Genomic DNA, 20,387 nt, shown 5'->3' with positions numbered 1-20,387 from the left:
TCCAGCAAGCGATGTGTTGTCGGTCGTAATAGAGTCATTACAGAAAGCCTCACAAGCTATGCAAGGCGCGCGACGACAATGAAAAATGAAGGATGTGTTTGTCTTCCGAGCTCGGCTGTTAGCTTTGGAAGCTCCTCATCTTTGTGTCTCACAACCGCCACAGGAAGACGGAACAATATTTATGCAGGCTCGCGGCGAGCTCCAACCGTATGCTGCTTGAAACTTGGAATCTGGGTGATGAGTGCCATTTGACTGTTTGCACCAGAGAAAGATTAGTTAGCTAAAAATACAAACAAGCCGACGAAGAAAAGCAACACATCTTAGGCCAAAACGTCCACCCACCCGCCCTCCCGTAACATGCAAAACGCAGAACACCGAGAATGTTCGTGCAGATAATACGGCAGAGTGCTTCCCGCGTCGGGATTGGGAAGCAGAGGCCCCGGGACCCGCTGACCCCAGATGCGGCGTCTCATCTCGGGCCGAGCGTCTCCGCTCATGAATTATTCCCACGTCCGGGCCTCCCGCAGCAGCTGAGGCAGAGTAAAGGGGCTTTGACCGACAAAGCCTTTGATCCCACAACAGCCACGCACTCTATGATCACAGTTTGCATGAGACACGCTCCGCCGCGGCTCTCCTGGCTCTCTCCAGACCACAGAGCTTCTTGCCTCCATCCGTAGCTCGCGCTGAGTCGGAGCTACATTCTTCATCCTTCCATTCTTTGTCGACACAAAGCAGCACCTTCCTTCCGTCGTGTAAACAAAAACGAACTTTTTCGGCTCCCGTGACGCTCGGCTCAAGGACCGGCCTGAAATGCTCTAAAAGCTCTTGCATACAGCCCGCAAAAGTGGAAAACAACGAAGCGTCATCTGCGCCAGGTCTGAGAGCCTTTGTGCTGGGAGTGGGAAGGGACACGAGCTGCTGCTGCAATTCATTTCATTGCGACGCTCCTCCCGGTGTGCCCTCCTTGGCCACCAGGAGGCAGTATAAAATAGTCATGTAGACACAAATGAAGAAGAATCCACTTCTTCTAGTAGTACTGTAAGTGACCCAGTACGTATTATTCTGTTTGTATTATTAGTCCTTTTTTTTTAGAGGATAAAGAAAATGGCTGAGAATAGTATATCTGTCTACACGTGTTGCTCCACCACTTGTGTTCCAATATCCGCCGCTTCTAAAACCACGATTATCGATGATAACTATTAGCATTAGCATGTCGAGGGCTGTTTCCGTGATGTTAGCATTGGGCTAGCGGTTGCTTGTTTCAAATCTCTCTGTTCCCCGTTGTTTCTCACCACATTTGTTGCAATGCAGTGCAACATCAAAAGGGACGTTACAGAACAAACAGTGGACTTCGTAGTGGCATTTATGAAGTCAGAGCGGCTTGTGTTAATTGACTTCATCTTCCACGCAAAGGTTTTGGCAAACGTGAAGAGGAAATGATGGTCTACATTTTGCAGATGAGAAAGGGTCAATTACAGTGTAATGCAGCATCGCAGTGGAGTTATTATGTTTATATTGCTAGTGATAAGTCAGGGGTGATGCTGTCGGCTTTTATGACTCCACGCCCAGCAGTGGTAGCAAAGCAGTAATAAAACCTGCCCTTCTTTTCCGATTGGGTCTTTCTCCCTCTCGGGGGAAGTGAGGAAAAATGCAGAGCAGCAACAGCCTGAATAATTCATTCACTTTAAATTGAGCGAATATAATGCGCAGGATCGTCTTGCGTTGTTTGGGGCCACGCTCAAAACAAGATGGCTACCGCCGGCGTTCACAGGGGAGTCCCGTACCGGAAACGGAAGCAAAAGCGAGCTGGGATTACGACAACTAAAAGGCCCCCCACCCCCACCCCCCCCAGGGGAGCTCTAAGCCCGTTAGCGAATAAATAGGAAGTGGAAGTAAGCAAGGCAGAGGTGGTCTAATCAGGTTGGCCTGAGGTGGGGTCAAGGCTTAAGCTGCGTCAGGAGTTGAGCCCACCGCCGCCCAACCCTCAACGTGTAACACAAGCACCTCTCTCATCCTCAACGCTTCCTTTCGTAATTTTCTTTCATGAGACGTCCTGCCGAAATATGAGACACGGCCCTCATTATGATGCAGTGCACGTCTACCACAGCCACCAAAAACAAACGTATCAGTACCTCCATGACAGTTTCCAGCAAATCTGCGCATGATTAGCTTTGTAAAGGCAGAATATTTGATGCAGTTCTTGTTTTGTCTGTTTGGCGTGGAGCAGCGGTTCTTGAAATAGAGTGCATAAGCCGTATCTTGGGGATTTGAAAAATAAGGTGCAATAAATTGTGTCGCGACAATAAAACGAACACGATAAAGCAAATACTCCTCCTCACCTTGCCTTTGAGTCAATTAAAAGACACACCTAAGGGCAATTAGGTGTGAGTGTGTGCGCAAATGGTTGTTTGTTTATACGTGCCCTGCGATTGGTCGGCGACCAGTTCGGGGTGTACCCCGCCTCTCGCCCGAAGATAGCTGGGATAGGCTCCAGCACGCCCGCGACCCGAGTGAGGATAAAGCAGTTCAGAAAATGGATGGATAAAAAGGTGTATTACTTAAGGGTATAAAGTCATCCTTCTGCGAGAACAAAATCTTTTTTTTTTTTGGTATATAATCTTACATGTATTTGAAAATGTAGTTCTACACATACATGTGTGTGTGTATATATATATATATATATATATATATAAAATAAATATAAAACCAAACAACCAAAATAAGTTTGATTTCAGAAAGCCCAACACACTTTACTGCAGTTACCGTCATCTCCTTGTAAGCCAATCACGAGCCAAAACGTGTTTACATCATCACGTACTCAGCAATTTTCCCGTATGTCCTTAAATGTCTACACAGGTGATTAGTCGTTAACTTGCTGCTTGCTCATGCAGTTTTGATTGTGCTCGAAAGTGAGCGTAAAATATGATTCATTCCAACTGTATTGTGAAACAGGCCATGAGAGACGGCGCCGTGAAAGGCGTCGGCGGGATTGTCGTTTGTGATCTGGTCCGCAGATTCTACGAGGAAGCCTTCGCCGCCGTTGGTCACAATCAGGCGGGTCGACACCATCTTGAGGACAGCAGCGATGACTCGACTCTGAAATCAATGTAACTCTCTTTCCATTGGAAGGGTAGGATTAAGGGTACTTTTCAAATTAAGGTCAGGGGTTAATTCAAGAGACTGCAGTTCTCGTCCATTCATCTGTTATTAATTTTCATTCGCAATGCAATATTTATCATTTCGGTGTGATTTGATAGTTATGTAAAAAATGTGGGACTTGTTTTGGAAGAAAATTATGAGTTGTCTGGTTTTGTGATGAAAACACTTCAATAAAAGTTCGATTTTTTTTTAAATTAGCCGCTTAATTGCTTGATTTAAAATGAACGAGGACAAATATTTGCTTTAACCTGGAAACCAGGAATAAACAAATATTACTTAATTCACAAAAAAAAAAAATTATAACTGCTTTTGCGTTTAAACTCTTCATATACTGGAAATACACATTTTGAGGACCCCTGGTGTATTTAACTCTTTCCCTGCCAATGCCGTCTAAAGACGTCAATGGCGTTTTTTAACAGGGATTGGTAGGGGAAGGTCTTGTGCAGTTTGCGTGTGATCGTCAAGCATCTGGATAACTGCAATGACGAATGGCACCCTGTAGAGGGCAACAATGCCTTGAGGTGAACGTCCCTCCCTCAGATTAAAGAAGAGGAAGAAGAAGAAGGAGGCGGGGTGCAAGAGACAATGAGAGAAGGCAAACATAATGGCGGAAAAGAGAGAAGACAAAATGGAAAAAAAATCGAAAGAAAAAAGCTTTCGGTATGAGAAATGTATTAGGCCAAGGCAAGAAATATATTCCTGCGACCGACAGGAATGACACCTTAGGTCATGCGGGGGAATAAAGGATGACGCTCCGAGCCAATCGCTTTGTTGCAAAGCTATCGCGCAAAATGCCGGCCCATCCATATGGCGGGATGCCAACTGATCGTCTGCCGACCAGTATTTGGGTAAATGGATTCCGGAATCGTGATGAGTGAACTCCGTCTGGATAGCCGGCCGAGTTTCATCCCGAGCTTCCTCCGATGAAGATCGACGAAGTTCGACGAAGGTAACTTGTTTGCAACTCGCGTTAGCTACATTTAGCGAGCAAACGCGCTTCCTTCGTCCAACTAGTTCACATTAATTACAATGTAACATCTGTTGCCAGAACTGATGTGAATTTTGCATTTCGTCCATCCTGCAGGAATTCAACACGCGAACGACTTTTGGGATTGCGACGAAGATGAGTAATGTGGGTGTTTTTTTTTTACCCTTGCAAAACACATCAAGAAAAAGTATTCTCTAGTCATCGTATGGATTTTTGAAAACATGCAGGTTCTGCATCCACCAGACGTTCGACTCCCATTCCAGTACGCAGTGCAAACAAAAAAAGGTAATTGAAAGCCACGACAGCAATATATAGTAATAGTTTTCTATATTTCTAAACTGCACAGGTTGTTCTTCAAGCAGAAGGAGACACTGGTTTCAAGGAGAATGACAACCGCACAAGATCCCATTGACTGCCACCGAAGCATAAAATCTTTGGCAGATTTTATGCGCAAGGTAATAAAAGCCTGGACTATTGCGCAAACGGTAGAGCAAGAGAATTTGGAGGAAAAAAGTGTGGGAGCCCCATTTGTTCATGCATTTGTGTCTAATAAATACATATGTTTTTCTGTCAAAAGTACTTTCTCAGTGTTGTTTTATGTTCAGATGTTTGAGATTTTCACTGAAGACAAAAAATATTGGTGTCAAAGTTGTTGTTGTGCTTGATGTGTCTGCTTCCACAAAAAGGCTGCTTTCTCAGTTTTTTCCCTCCAGAAACAGATTTGGCTGAAAGTAGCCTATATTTGTCTGCTGAACGATATAAGCTAGAGACAAACCTTTTGTTTCTGATGAAAGAAGAGAGTCTGATCTTTCTTTTGGTGGTTTTGGTGTTTCCATCGTTCTGTGGGGCTTGAAAAATCAGTGAAAATGCCTGGCAGTCTAGGGGTCCCCTGCTCAGGAAACGGCTGGCAGTGAATGAGAGCAGGCAAACATTTTCATGTACACAAAGTTGACCTTGGTGATGATGATGACGTGTTGTTATATCACAAGACACGAGATATGCATACGGGATTAAAAATGCATGGCAGCGGCGGGCCTCAATTGCGTGGTGCAATGCACTCGATAAAACGCCACGATCGTGAAGCAATTATCCATAAACAGGGAGGTCACATTCTGAGGAGGGAGGCCATTACGATTCAGCATAATTGATTTAACCATGAAGTCACTAAAGTGTCACTTCAAGTCTCGACCGTTGTGAGTTTGGAGGGGGGGGGAAGAAAATGGTCATGTCATATTGAATCTATAACAGCACCTTGGCACTTGCAGTGAAAGCTTACTGTAGCGGTAGGAATGGACAAAAAGCAAATTGGACTTTGTCACAACACGAGGTGGGCGCACACGCCGAGCATGTGCGCGTGCCACGGGAGGCGGACGACACTCGTCGGGGGTCGGCCGACCGAGGGGCCGGCAGCCTTGTCAAATATGCGCGCGGCGCGCAACACTGCGAGGCGAACCGCCCAAAACACAAACGGCAGAACAAAAGATTCAGAGATTTGAAGTTTGAAGATAAAAGCTGAAAATGTGCAGACTGAGAAGGATGCAGTACGCAGTTGTGGAGATACTGTACAGCATTCGAGGCTTTTTCTCGATTTCAGTTTTTCGGATCTTGTGGCCCATAAGTGCCAAAACGGAAGAGCGACGGGTGAAGAAAAAAACCAAATCTGACGCGACAGGCCACGTGGGCCACGGGCATGGCGCTGGCATCGCCGCTTGAGGGCGAGCGCACTGTTGCCCACAGCGTTTGACAGCAGAGAGATTTTGATTTCAGCGATTTTTGGGAAATCATTGAAAATTGGCAGGATTGTGAACAACACTCCTCATGCCACGCCAGTATTAAGAAGTCGCCTAAATGTAGACACACAAAGCTTGTCCAAGTCCAAAACAGGACACTTGAGTGCTATTCATTTTGGAGTGCATGCATATGAGAGGAAAGAGAATTACAAGTGACATATGACTGAAATCACAGTGCTTGCCCATTTCATGGACTGGATGGGAGAAGGCACTCGGGGTTGCAAATTGCAAAAGAGTTTCGAAAAAGGATTCTTTGGGAATATGCCGCTGCCTTCAAAGTAGAAAACCAGAATCATTTGAGACAAGCCCCTCGCTGCTTTGCAATCATTTGGAACGAAGGAGCACACGGCTACGAAAGCGAGCATTTTTCGGGACGGTGATTGATTTGAACTCGTCGTCGCTTGCTTTCAAGCGGTCATGAAAAATTAACCCTTGTGTGTCTTGTGCGGCGGACGACTCATGTATTATTTCGAGTGGAATGAAGGACTTTCCTGCCCACGGCTGGGAATGAATTATGGAGATGCCTCCGTCCAATGCTCTATTTAACCTCCCTTTCACTGCTGTTTTTATTTTCAAACGAATCCCGAGAGAGACTGGGTGCAAATATTTCCTGTGGTCATGTGACATAGCGGCACAGACGGCGCTCAACCACGAGAGATCGTGGCGCACGCTGGACACGTTAGCGGCTTTCTAATTTGATCCTCTAAGCAGATACCCGATCCAGCAGAAAACTGGGGATCAATCCCATTCTTCTACTTGCGTACAGAGGTCATGCATGATACGATCACTGCTCGAGTCCCTTCTACAAAAGGAAGCGCTGGGTTCTTTTACTCCCTCACAAGAGAGGAAGCGAGTCACTTCCTTTTCCAAAATAAACAGCAAAGTCTGCTATGTTAGCCTCACAGAACTCTTGACATCACCTGCATGCGAACGTGCCTTAGCTGGATAAGAGAAGGACGAGTAGACTTCCATGCTCTTATCTCCCTCTCCCTGCCACGTTCCCTTTTCCTTCTCTGTCTTCCGCACTGGGCGGTAAGCAGAGGTGGGGGTCGGTTTCAGCGGGGGTGGGTGCGCGCGCTCATCTGTCACGTTCCACATTCTCTGGTGCTGCCTTTTGTAAAAGAGCGTGCGGGAATGTTGGCTGCTGTTATCTAGCCATCTTTCATCCCAGCCAAACTCTCCTCCAGGAGTGCTGAATGCAGATGAAAAGGTGCACAGATTTCTGCCACATTTTTGGAGGCCCCGGGAGGCAATCTGCACGCCGTTTTTATTTGGCCTGCACGTGCTCAATTTGATGTTCAAACGCTGGGGGATGCTTATTGTCCTCCATTCCAACAACAGCAAACGTCTTGATTCTGAACGACATCATCACGAGGTGGCCGAGGGAGCCGGAGCTCGTCAACGCATTCCGTCCGAACACTCGGACACGAGGAGCCATTTCGAGTCTTAGCGGTGCATTCCAAACAATGTCATCCTGTTCTCGAGAACGGCACTGCTCCAAGTGTCACTTCGGTGTCCTGCCCACACTAAAACGCGTACAAATGCAGAAACTACGTAGCTGCCATGACACGTTAGTACTACTAATACTGATACAATACTCACAGGCATATATTCTTTATCCAACTAATATTACTGCAGCTTATTGAGGAATTTAGTTATGTCATTACTGTATGTTTTTATAAATGACTATATGATAGAATGCAATTTTTCTTATTAAAAAGCACATTACAATATTTCCACATTTTTAAATTGAGTGTCCTCTAATTGCAATTTGAAAATGTGGTTTTAAGGGGAGCAGGGAAGTTCATGTTTTGTTCATGTTTTTTTGCAATTTATCCAAATAAGAGGTTGTACTTGGTCATGGCAATGTCTATGTTATTGTTATTTAAAAAGTGGAGCTCCTTGAATGTTGGCCTTGATACACTTATGGATTTTCACAACAAAAACCGCTTACCTACTTTTAAAGCCCTCTGTATACAGTGATAGGACGTAGCCCCAAGTTTTGCAGCTCGCAGTCTCCTGGGCCTCGAACCTCCAAATGGTCGATGTAAAATGTTAGCCTTTTCCTGCCACAGCTGGATGGCTGCTCCCTCTTCGGAGAGGCCACGTGAGGTGCGACGGGAGCGAGGGGGGGGGGGGGGGGGGGGGGGCGGAAGTGAACTCGTCGGAGGCGTCGGGCTCCAAAGCGACGCTGATACGCGCCACGCTGAGCCGCAGCAAGCGTGTCTGATTGAATGAGACCCCGGAGTGCTATTTGAGACTTAAAGCGCTCTGACAACAGCAGCTCACACTCTCTCCAAGTCCAAACAAGATTCCAAAAGAAAACAAAATGGGTTTCGGTGCATGAAGGTGCGCTGATAGAGTTACACACTGACTGGCTGGTTATGTTTGAAACTGCACTGACAGACTTTGAGTGGGTCATGGAAAAGCAGAGGGGCTTCGAGGCAGGTGACGACCCGTTGTCACTTGTGCTGGTTGGTGGCGTTGGCCAGATGACGCTTTCAAGCTTTCCATCAAATTGGTTAGAAAAAGGGTTTTTTTTCTTGAGGCTTTGCAAAACCATTATTCGAACTATTTGTAATGACCATTTTGCGCTCTTGCAAGATGGAAACACTTTTTTGTGTGGTTCATTCATCCACCTGGTATTAAGCGAGCAAATCCAATCGAGCGTGGGGTTACAAAATATTATTTCGAACAGGCTTTCGCAGCAAGAAAAACACACCAATTTTCATTTTCTCCCGACAGGGTGATTTTGTGCGTGTGCTGTTAAAAGGCCTCGTCGGGTCGTCAAAGGCGGCGACCTCGGAGTAAACGCAGGAGTTGTTTCCACTTCAGTTATCTGCGGAAGCTTGATTAAAGATCGCAGGAGACCGTCGAAATAATATTCAGGTCAATCATCGCGTATCGCAGATGGATTGCTAAAGCAACATAAATTGCAGTCATTGCAATGTTCACCAAGCTAAATGTATCTCCACCACTGACTGATGGATTCATTGAGTGGAAATGCTGATGCAGTGCATTCGCAGCACGAGCGCCCCAATGATTCTTGTTTGGATTTTTTCTGAGAAAGCAAGTTGAGTATCTTTATTCATATTCCGTTTCTGCTCCTGCTTTTTCACCTGCAAGCCAACAACTTGTGGCCTCCGTAACTTTCTTTGAGCCGACGACCACTCGTCTGCTATTTGAGGAGAAGGGATCAATGATCAAGTCTCTTTTCCAATTTCTCTCACGTCCAGCTCAATCTGCAGCTCATTTCCAATCATTCGTGGAGCAGTTGTCCAATGAATCCACTTTAAGCATACCTTGAACAAAGTTGAGCTGCAACATGGTGCAGTTAAAAAAAATCTGTATTGCAAACTCCTGAAAGTTTTCTATATTAATTGATACAGTATGTCACGGTGACAGAGTGGACACGTTAACTGATTGTGGCCTTACAAATAAATTGGATATATTAAACCCCTGTTGTCTCCGACAGTTCATATTTGAAAGGCCGCATTCACAAACATTCTGTCTTCCCTGAACAATGCAAATTAGTGTGTGAGGCCAAAGCCAGCAGAACCAGGGAACAATAAGAATCCACTTAGGCTTCCATCTGCACGCGCAAACCATGCAGCCTACAGGCGAGTGTCGGCCGCTTCCTAATTTTGGTTGTTAGGAATATGATGAACGTGCCCGGGGATGATGTGCAGGTTGGGGCTTGTTGCCAAGCAGCACGCGGCGATAATGACTCACAACAGCGCCAATAAACTTAGCGGTCACTGACCAAAACAATTGGACCCACATGGCGAGCAGTCACTCCGAAACACACCCGGAAGAAGCCTTTTTTATTTTGGGATGCGACAAAATTCAACACAGCCGCTGCCTGCTGCAGTCAAAAGAGCCCGCAAGCTGCAGTCGACTGGGAGCGGGAGTGTAAAAACACGCTCGGCAGCGGGGATCGTGAGGGACAGACGACAAAAAAGATGAGGGAAGGAGGAGGATGTCTGTTGAAATCACGCCAATGGCACATTTGGGAGCTTTCGAATGCAATTTAAATATCAAACAGAAGCCATTTCCCCTTCTGACCTCAGCCCAGCCAGGTATCCTTACCCCTCATTTGGGGAGGAAGCTTGTGCTCACGTCACTTAAACCCAGCGGAAAATCACTTGACAATACGGCCGTGTGCAGCCTTGGACACCTTGTCTGTGTTTGTGCACTGAATAGAAAAAGCACACGGTAGCGGTGCACTCGACGACGACTCCGACCCCGACCGAACCTCGTGGTTTAATCCTTATTATGCACGCCTGTGCAGAACCGCCGTCTACCAAAAGCGATTAGCCAACGAGCACATTATCGCGTCGGCATTGCGCGGGGAGAGAAATGTGTTTTACGGGTATTTTGTGCGATGCGCCACTCGGCTTGAATGCGGCACAAGGAAAACTGCAGAAAATATTTTGGAAGGGAATGAAATAGAACTGAAGGCAGCGACCAGTGCTACTTTTTCTACCTTCGGGATTCGAGTGTAAACGAGGCCTCCGAGTTTCATCCCAGGGAGCAAAACGTAGTGGGCTCCCACAGAAGCACAGCAAATCACAAGCCGATCCAATGAGATTGGCTTGCCATTTAAGCATGTGATCATGTCAAGTGGGATTTTCAATGACGATGTTACACTGCTGCCAAATGCGCAGCTTGTGTCACGTTTAAAACGATTGACCCATTCCAAATATTCATTATGTCATCATCGCCGTTTGAATTTTCTTTGAGCCCATTGAAGGAGAAAGCTCCATTCACAAATCTGTTAGCGTTGCGACCGCAATGACGCTAACGCGCGCAGGCTACTTCCCCATGGAAAAGTGCGACCACGTTCCGCTCCGCCGGATAAATGACGGCATTCCAGCTCTGTAAGCGCTCCGATTGACGGATGTGTCAAACAGCTGTTCAACTTTCTCGAGATTTACACGCCTCGTGATGATGAAGCAATCGACGCCGCGGCGTGACCTAAATCGAGCGAGATGCTGCAGATCGGATACATTCCGGTCTCGCGGGGGGTACGTCTTTAACACAGACGCAATTCCTTGACCTCAATTCCCGAATAAGGAGCGCAAAACCCCCGTTGCATTTGAACTCGACATCAAGCCGCAAGCCCTGGGTTAATTCAATTATGAGACCTTCACATCCCACTGGGCAGAGGCTTTCCAAAAGGCAGCTTAGACCGCGGGTCCGGAAACATAAGCTTTCGTTGTTTACACGGACAGGGGGTCTCGCAGGCCGGGATCCGTGATTACTCCCTCACGGCTGCAACTGGGAAAACTAATACAATAGCCAGGACACGTCTGGAGAGCGGGAAGAAGGCAAGCTGGGCTCGGGCTGTCCGTGAATCTCCGTGAAAGTAAAGCGGAGACCCTAACACTGGCCCAATCATCCGCTTTGGGATATTATCTTTCCCGGAATTGGGACGCTTCGTCTACAGCGCCGACACACAGCAGAGTGTTCTCGCGTGGTCTCCAGTTGTCTTGCCAGAACACGAGCGACCTTTAATGTGGTCAGAATATTCCAGAATGCTTGAATGCTGATTTTTTGAAACGGGATAGATAGCGGGCACGTGACGCTGCCGGGCTCCACCCACCTCCGGAGACCCAAAAGCAAAGGATGAGCACCTTTGGGCTCAGTAAGCTTCTGCGCTAAAACACAGCATTTAACACTAAACCGCAACTCTGCTCCCTCGTTCTCTTCTCGCCTTTGTCCTTTGTCACGTGTTCCTGCTCACAGAGGTGTGTTGTGCCCCCCCCCCCCAACCCCCTCCGACGTGGCTTTTGGTACCTCTCTTTCTCTCCTCTGACATCCCTCTTCCCTCCCGTCTCTCCCTCTAATGGGAATGGACGATAGCTGCAGTGTCGTCGCGGCTTCATACCTTCCTTGTCCCACAACAGACAGACAAATGCTGCTTTTCACATTTCTTGAACAAAAGTATCGGGACCTCGTTTATAACTGCGGAGGGATGAACCTTCGTTTATTAACTCATTGATTACGAGGTGTGTCCATGCGAGGAAATGTGCTCCCAAAACGCATTCGGCCGTTGGCACACAATGTCAAGCCACGTGAGCTCCGGCCAGCACCAGGAAATAACATCTAGAGGTGAATATTATTAACTAGCAGCTTGTGCGCAAACATCCACAATAGCATTAGCGTGCCCTGGAGGCCCATGAAGTTGTTAAGGGGGGGGGGGGGGGGGGGCAAAAAAGGATGAACACTCAAGGTGAGGCGATCTCAAAACACTGTTTGCTCAACTTTCTTGCTCTGGCGTTCGAATCGAGAGGCGGATCAACGTGTTGACTGTATTCCTTTCAAATGATTCCCTCCTCTTTTGGGCCTGAGCGAACAGGTCGGAAGCCGTACGTTTCCGACTCCAGTTCGCCGCGGTGCACATTGATTGGCTCGAGTCGCTACTTCACTCCGATGCATTGCGGCAGACTTTGAAAATCAAACATCAACGATACTATTCCAGATAGATTGGTACAAAACAGCATTCTAGAATCGTATTCTTGATATAAAAAACTGAATTTAATAGAATTAAAAAGAATGAGTTATTTTTCACACTTTGCATCAACTCAACAGCCATTGCGCTATTTATTCTGGTGTGGAAAAGTATAAAATGCTGTCCATGGAGCTGGTCTCAGCTCCTCCTCAGTACGGCACTAATATTAGTTTTTCACAGAGGAAAAAGTGTATATGACGATGAGTACTGTTTTATTGTCTGTCTCCGTATGTTGCTGCGCCAATTGTGTTGAAATATCCATTGCTTAAAAGAATTATAAATCTTCAACCGCCAATGTGAGTTTGCCATCAAGTGTAGAAGAAGAAGAAGAAGAAGAAGAAGAAGAATCACCTTGTATTGTCAGGAACATGCAAGCGAAATTTGTTCTCTGCATTTTACCCATCACAGTGAACACACACACTTGTTAGTGGAACACACTGGAGCAGTGCGGCGTATCAGTGTCTTGCTCAAGGACACCACAGCCAGGAGCCCACTTCAGTGTTACAGCCGGGTTCACGACCCTCGCCCCGCGTGCTTCTTGTCCTGTCCTTCCCTCGCAGGGTGTCGCACTACAGCCCCGTGCAACACTCATATTGAAGGTTTCATTCTTGTACGTAATGTAATGACTTACTTGTCTCATCCTGTTTCCAATTAGTGCTTTGTCTTTTGTCTTGGTTTCTCGCTCCCCTCTCGAAACTTTGTGCCGTTCGACTCGGATTCTCGATAAACTCCACAATTATACGTATAGAACAGGACAAAAAAAAAAACAAGTGAAAAGCTGAAATGAAAAACCCAGAGTTGTTTACCATCTAAAGCCTTCCACCTCTCTCTCCCTCTCGGGCTCTCTTTTTTTGTGTGTAGCAGCTGTCTCAGCTCAGCGCCGCAACCTATCAGGACCATCTGCACAGCTAAGGTGACACCTCAGCTGCTGCATCAGCAAAGAGACTTTACCCCGCTTCGGCTGTCAGGTGGGGCCCCGGGGACGTGCGCCGGGCACTCAACGCATGCATATGCATTGTGCTCATTCTCTGAAGAGTAGATAACGTGCATCCACGTCTGTATTATGCGAGATGCGATTGAACACTTCCCGATGTAGCTTGATTGCATATTGAGCACGAGTTTTTCCATGTATGTCAAAACAGCTTATTTGTTGAACGGGCGTGGAGCCCTCCAACACAGACACACAAATACACACACACCCTCACGACCCGGCAGTAAGAGTAGAAACCCAAACATCACACATTTTATTTCGCTTCGAGCCTAAATTATTCGACTCTCACGTCTGCTGCTTGATATCAAAAGAATACGGGAGAAAAGCGCATAGTGACTGGGGAAGAGTAGTGAGAGAGAGAGAGAGAGAGTGTGGGGGGCGGGGGGGGGGGGGTGGCTCGTCACAAGGAGGTCTGAGCGCTTTAAATCAGATATAATCATCGTAGACTTGTCCCACGTGGGCTGTAAGATCTTCCCACGAGAGTCAATAAATATGACTATGAACAATATTGCGCTACCAAATGCCTTCTTTTGGAGTAGTACCACTTGAAAACAGAGGATTTCCAACAAGTATCATCCAAAATACTGGGCAAAAATACTTATTGGACCTTGTTCGAACAAAAATAAATGACGACGGTATCGCCAGCATGTTGCTAATTTTGTTCCAGCTCACTTGTCAAACATCAATTTGGGTGACAGGCCAATTTCATATGCTGTCAATGCCTGATATGTTCCCAGGGATCCATTCTGTCAGAATGGGCCAGAGCATATCTGCTGCTAACACCATCTGTGTGACACACACACACACACACGTGCTCCGCAGCTTGCCATACACCAGGCGCCGTGTCAAATCGCTGAATTATTCCAGGAGCTCACCGGGGGAACGGGAGGTGCATGTCACCCGTACGTGCCAATGGCAAATCTCTCTGGCCAAACGGTGCGTCGCGGCAGCTCGGAAGAGTCATTAAGCGCCGAGAAGAAAGTCGGACTGCTGCCTTTTAGAATGTGAGGAGGAAATCAAAGGAGAGAGGCTGGCTGGAGCGGCGGCGCTAAGCTTGGAAACCTGCTTCGTGCTGTAGCCCGGCAATTAGCAACATCGATTGGGAAAGTGGCTCTGAGCCCCACGCAATCTGGGGCTCATTTCATTTCCAAGCCGTGAATTGATAAGCAGGATCTTGTAACATTAGCGCTCCATTGTATTTTACATTCACAGAATAAAACATACTGAGTCCAAAATGTGTTTATTAATGTTGCGCGGAGGTTTTTTTTTAACCTGATAATAGTAGAAATCGTGTATATATAAATATATACATATACATATAGTAAGTAGTCAGCCAGGATGACTAAACTTGAAATATCAATTGAATTTGAAAAGCCCTTGTTGCACTCCAGAGAGGAACGCACATCTGGGACGCATCACACTTAAAGTCTGAAAATGAGCCTTGAAAACCGTGAAAAATGAAGCTATTCTCTGCTCTTAAACGCTGTGGGCGTGTCCACAGTGAATGTGCTGTAACCACGCCCCCTCTCTTGTCAACTGTCGATCCGATAGCTGTCCTACGACCTGGAAAAATGTAAAATACTTGGTCGAGCACCTTTCTTATGCCTACATGTACTACTACTACTAAATAGTTCTCAGTCTGCACGTTTTCAGCATATCTCTTTACTCTATAAACGTATTTAAAATCAAATATTGGAATTCTGCCCTACAAGGAGCAAGTCTTCAAGCGTCGAGGTAATGTGCAGTACGTATTAGCGAGCAATTCGAGCAAAAACACGTACTTCGTATGATGCATATATTGATTTCATTTTTTTATGATGATGCATATTAGATTAAAGTGCAAAGGGTTCACTTTGGTTCATGTAGTCGTGCTAGTGTTATGCAAATAAACTATGATTATGCAAAACTGTAAATTGTGTGGATGAGTGATATCCCACAGCACACGCGGATTAGTTGCAAACACCCACTCCTCAATTAGGAGCGTAAAACTCTTGTGTGCGTCCCATATAGCCGTTACACAACCTGCTCCACTTAGCAGCGAGAAATCATCTGGAGCCAATCACAGCTTCCCAACGTCTTCGCTCATGTTGGACCTGAGCTTGTGATGTGCACAGAAAAAAAGGCCTTGCCCAAAACTGTTTTCGAAAAAAATTGGAAAAATCTTTTGGGAAGACGGTGGGACTCCAGACCGATGAGCAATATGGTACGGCGCATATTCCATATCAGGCGATGGCTGGAGGCTCCAAAGAACATCTCCATTAATTCATCCGCGGCGCCTGATTTTTGCGGGGTTACTCAAAAATGGAAAAAAAAGAAAAAGAAAAAAAAAGCCTTGGATAACATATTTGAGGGAGGGGAAAGAAAACTCATCAAACATTCAGATGTACTTGCGTGCCATGCTGAATTAATTCATGACCCAATCTTTGTGGAATACACTAGGATGTAGAATCCAAGATTCTCCCAGCAAGTCCCTCAATGGTTCCTCAATTAGGAAGACCAAAGGCACATTATTAAAAGCCGCGCCGCGCTTTGAACTCAAACGGCGCCGTCACACGACCGTTTTGAGAGATTTCCTCTGCGGCCGACCGTGGCGAGGAAACGTTGGAACTCAAAAGGCATTTGCTGCCTGTCGAGTGAAAGCCAAAGCAACAGGTGGCGCTATAACCCTTAACTGTCAGGCAAAGTCTGCCAAGCAGAAAGCTGAATCCAGAAAAGACAAAAGCGAACACATCACCATCACGCCAACGGCAATTTAAGGAAGTAAATGGTCGTTTCAATCAGTGGCGGCGGGACACTAGAGGGTGCGTGGGCGCCGCCCCACCGCTGGCGAGGGTCACCGCATTACGTTCCTTGAAGACAAAAATGACATGTATGTAAATACACTGGTTCACGTGTGGAGGAAAGGTCACCATGCGTTGTAAAAGCACCCGGTGACCTCCGTCCGGATGCATGTTTGCCACCATGGCGACCCCAAGGAAGGGAAGCTCGATGGGCTCAATAAGCCACCACCCAATCTCCCCCTCCCTCAGCGCACCGTCCTCTCTCGCAGGTCGTTCCGAAACAATGAGAGGTCCTTCGGCGTGCACGACGGGCCTTCCTCGCCGCTTCATCAACAGGGAAAAGCGATAGAAGTGCAGCGAGAAGAGCGAGGCGGCCACGCCTCCCATCACGTTGCGCTGTTAAGCCCAAACAGAAAGTGAGTGGAATCCTTCATTTTCCTCTTGTGTTTTTACGCGTCTGCCTTTATGGCTCCCCGAAGCTCCTTTAACCTCTCTCCTCGCTCACGCCCGACGGATGAGAGGCGAAGATGGATGAGGGCCAGGCGGGGAGCGGCAGAGGAGGGAGTTAATGAGGCAGACTGCATGTCTCTCGGCCCGCCGTGCCAGGGATTACAGCAAGATTACCCAATTCCCATTCTCCATTCCCTCCAATTTTCACACTCTCCGCCGACGTGGATGATGAAAAGATGAGAGACAATGCCGCCATCGGGCCCAAGGCTGAAACTTCTACCCATGCACGAGCTTACTCAACACTTTTAAAGGTTCTGGCATTCCATTTTGGGGAAGGGACTCAAGTAGCTCTTTCTCCATGTCCTTTGGCGCGTGTGTCAAAAAGTCATCGCGTCACACGGGCGCTATGGAGCCGCCTTCATTTCGTGACCTTAAAAGCTCAGTGAACTTGTGGAGGCCGCAATATTAGGTACACCCGCACAACGGCATGCAATGTCAAAGTTCAAGCACACTCGCATGCGGCCGTCCCCGAACTGCACTGGAGCGTAATTGGTTAAGAACAGATCTCAGTGGCATGAGGCAGAGCAGTTACAGCACCGCAAACTCGGTATTATTATTATTATTATTATTATTATTATTAATTTACACAAAGCTCTGGTAACGGCTCTTAACTGACTGAGACTAAGGACCCAATGGGTAAACCAACGCGCGCGCACCACACACACACACACACACACACATACACACACCCTGCACCCAATATCCACAAATTGTCATGAAAATAAAAAGGGAATGGTCACAGCCGCGTCGCCTTGGCCGTCCCTGTGCAGCGTGCATCTTCACGGAATTGTTTGGGATATCTGCGATGATTCTCATGGCTGTCAGAAGCAAACCCACCCTAACCGCCCCCCCCCCCTCAGCTACAATCCTCCTTTTAAAACGTATGTTCACAGATTAAAAAAAAAAAAAAAGACAAAAACGAGTTTGTGGAGTGCGCGTGTTGAGAGGTCGTGCGTAAAAGTTGGACGTAACGTGTGCAAAACTGCAAGCGGACAATATGACTTTGTATTGCAGTCCACATTGAGGACGTGGAGTTAAAAACGCTCACACAGGAGAGCAAAGGGCACTTTTTGCGCACCGGCAAATAACATACGCGTGTGTGAAACGCGCATAAATAAAGTCCGAATATCGGCCAATCGATCGCCTCGTTTGCGTAAAGGCAGCCAAGCCGAATGGCGTTTTTCTGTTTGTTCGATTTTTGCATCGTCTGCCTGCCCCGGGAACACCGGTCATCACGAAACCACAGCAAAGAACAGGAAACTCCCGGCTTACGTTTCCGCGGCAGTCAGTCCCCGCGTTGCTATCGTCCAGATTTGGAGGAGGTGTTTCCAAAAGCCAAAAGCAAATTCCCAGCGTGGCTGTGCGTCACGCGTGTCCCTTCCGCGCCTTTCTCATCCCCAGCAGCGGCAGCGGCAGCGGCGCGTCTGTCCTTCGAGGCTCCACCTGCACACGCGAGCGGATGTGAAGAAAGGACACCGGCTGCGGGTTCGCTTCAAAATAAAAGCCTCACAGCTCTTTGGGCTCCTGTGCGCTTTTGTTGTGGTCTCGCGCAGTACTTTCTCGGGGTGCCTGATGCACGTCCACTTGCTGCCAAGAGGGGGTGCTCGGGTACGCCCCTTGCAGGCTGGGGGATGCTACTGCAACTGCGCTTCCCTTCTGCTTCCTCTTCTTTCCAATATTACCGCAAGAATGTCCTTATTATTTTCTTTTGTTTAACCTGCTCATCATGAGAGAAAACGGTCGGATGTCTACTCTTAACTCCTTGCTGTTGCCGTGGCATACTGTGTATATGTTAATCCACAATTTTAAATCTGGCATGTGGTGGTGCTCTTAAAATCGTTTTTTTGTTTTTTTTTGATTATTTGCAACCTCATATAATCTTTTGTTTTAGCGCAAGGATAAGAAAGCCAACCTTGTTCCGCTTTCATATCACTTTGTAACACGTCGGCGGGGGCGCCAGTTGCATAAGGCAGACGATAACCGCTTGTTATCACGTGTGTGTCGGCACGTGATCTCGCCAAAGGAGAAATTCGAGCCGTCAGGTTGTGTTTGAACAGTCTCGTCGCATGCAGCTTTTTATGAAATTGCATCTCTCGTTGTTGTCAACATGCTGGGCCGTCTATTGTGGAACCCGTTCCCCCCTTAATTCATCTTTTTCTAAAAACGTCAATGTGACGAGCGCGGCTTGTTTGTTCTTCAAGACACGTCCCCGATTGGCAGGTTTGTGTAAAGTAATGCGCCTTGACGGCCATATTGTTAAACTTCCAATTTAGCGGAAGATCGATCAGAAGCCGTCGGGAGCCGTCGCACACGACTCCGCTATCGACGCGCAAGTCAATTGTGAGTCTTGGGAGAGCTTTAATTTTACAATGTGCAGCGGCCACGCGGGCGGCAGCGCGTTCTGCTCAATGAGCAAACGGAGGGGCCTCCGGTGTCAGAGAAGCATCGTTTGTTGCTTTTTCAAACCTAAATACAGTATCATCGATGCCGTGCCATTGCTATTCTGCCACTCGAAGAGTCTCGAGGCATAGTGTTTCTGTTGAATAGAGCGCGTCAGGAGCTTCTTTCCAAATGTACGATGACACAAGCCTGCACGCTGTTGAAGAAACATCTTGGCTGTTATGCGGCAGGAGGAACAGCGACAACGAAGAAAACCAAGGCATGAAACAAAACGAAACAGATGACGACACAACTTTATTGAATTGGCCGTGGTGCATAGCCGTAGCTAGCAAGTGTGCAAGTGCGCTGTGAGGTGATCGGCGAAAAGAAAAGACTACGAGCCCCGCAGACAGGCAGCTGTGTGTGTGTGTGTGTGCACGTTTTGCACAAGAACAGAAAGCTTAAATGCTGTGTTTCATTGCATGACGCACTTCCGTTTATTTACATTTGTTCGCGGGAGTGAGTGCAAATAACACGAGAGGCAACTTCAGCTCGTCCCGTCGGTGCGCCTTGTGTGGTGAGCGCCGCGTTCTTGAACAAGGAGTGTTGTTATCGCCGTCATCACAGCGGCTGGCTGCGAGGAGACACTTATCGTGGGGTGTGCGGCTAAGCAATTATTCCTCCTCTCCGTCATCCCCCTGAGATGGCGCAAGCTCACAGCGCCATGACGACATATTGAAACATCAGCATTCGGAGAAAACCGAGGGCATTCAAAAGATCGCCGCAGCTACAGCTTGTGAAGGTATTTTTACTATGAAACAAAGGTTTGTCAGCCGTGGGGTGCCAATGTTTTTTAGCCATGACCGAAATGTTTATTTTATATATATATATATATGTGTGTGTGTGTGTCAAAAAAAATCCTAAAACAGGAAAAGTTTAGTCTGCTTTCCTCTCAGACAGTCACGGGGGGAAAAAAAGCATGCGTGTCTTTTTATAGAATGATGGCTCAAAAACGTTTGTAACTCAAGTCACTCATATCGCGCAAATCCTCTTTCCCCATTGAAATGAATGGAGATGATGTCAATCTGTTCCAGCCTTCCGAAAAACAACAGAAATTGTTGCATTCAAAATAGCACTCTATTATGTCGTTTATATATGCATGTCTCATTATGTGTTAGCATTAAGCTAGAGGACTCAAGGCTAAGCTATGCATTTGTTATACAGTCCACAATTCTCGTAGTTTGATGCTTAGTTTGACAGTAACTCCATTTTGTAA

General features: G+C 47.0%; 1 protein-coding gene across 10 annotated transcripts in view; it reads right to left on the bottom strand.

The window, feature by feature from the left end:
- The window catches only part of LOC133472831 (neurexin-2-like), a 237,212-nt gene extending 218,991 nt beyond the window's left edge, over positions 1-18,221 (bottom strand). For 4 of the 10 annotated variants that reach the window (XM_061764239.1, XM_061764241.1, XM_061764243.1 and 1 more), the window contains exon 1: positions 18,005-18,211. The gene's annotated coding sequence lies outside the window, so the exon portion shown is untranslated. Of the gene's footprint in view, positions 1-18,004 lie in introns of all 10 variants that reach the window. The other 6 variants (XR_009786862.1, XM_061764247.1, XM_061764237.1 and 3 more) reach the window with 4 other exon arrangements.
- Between the last annotated feature and the right edge of the window lie 2,166 nt (positions 18,222-20,387).

Source organism: Phyllopteryx taeniolatus, chromosome 23 (genome assembly GCF_024500385.1).
Source record: "Phyllopteryx taeniolatus isolate TA_2022b chromosome 23, UOR_Ptae_1.2, whole genome shotgun sequence".
NCBI classification, from domain to species: Eukaryota; Metazoa; Chordata; class Actinopteri; order Syngnathiformes; family Syngnathidae; genus Phyllopteryx; species Phyllopteryx taeniolatus.
Note: the sequence above shows the minus strand (reverse complement) of the source record. Positions and strands in the feature narration are given on the sequence as shown.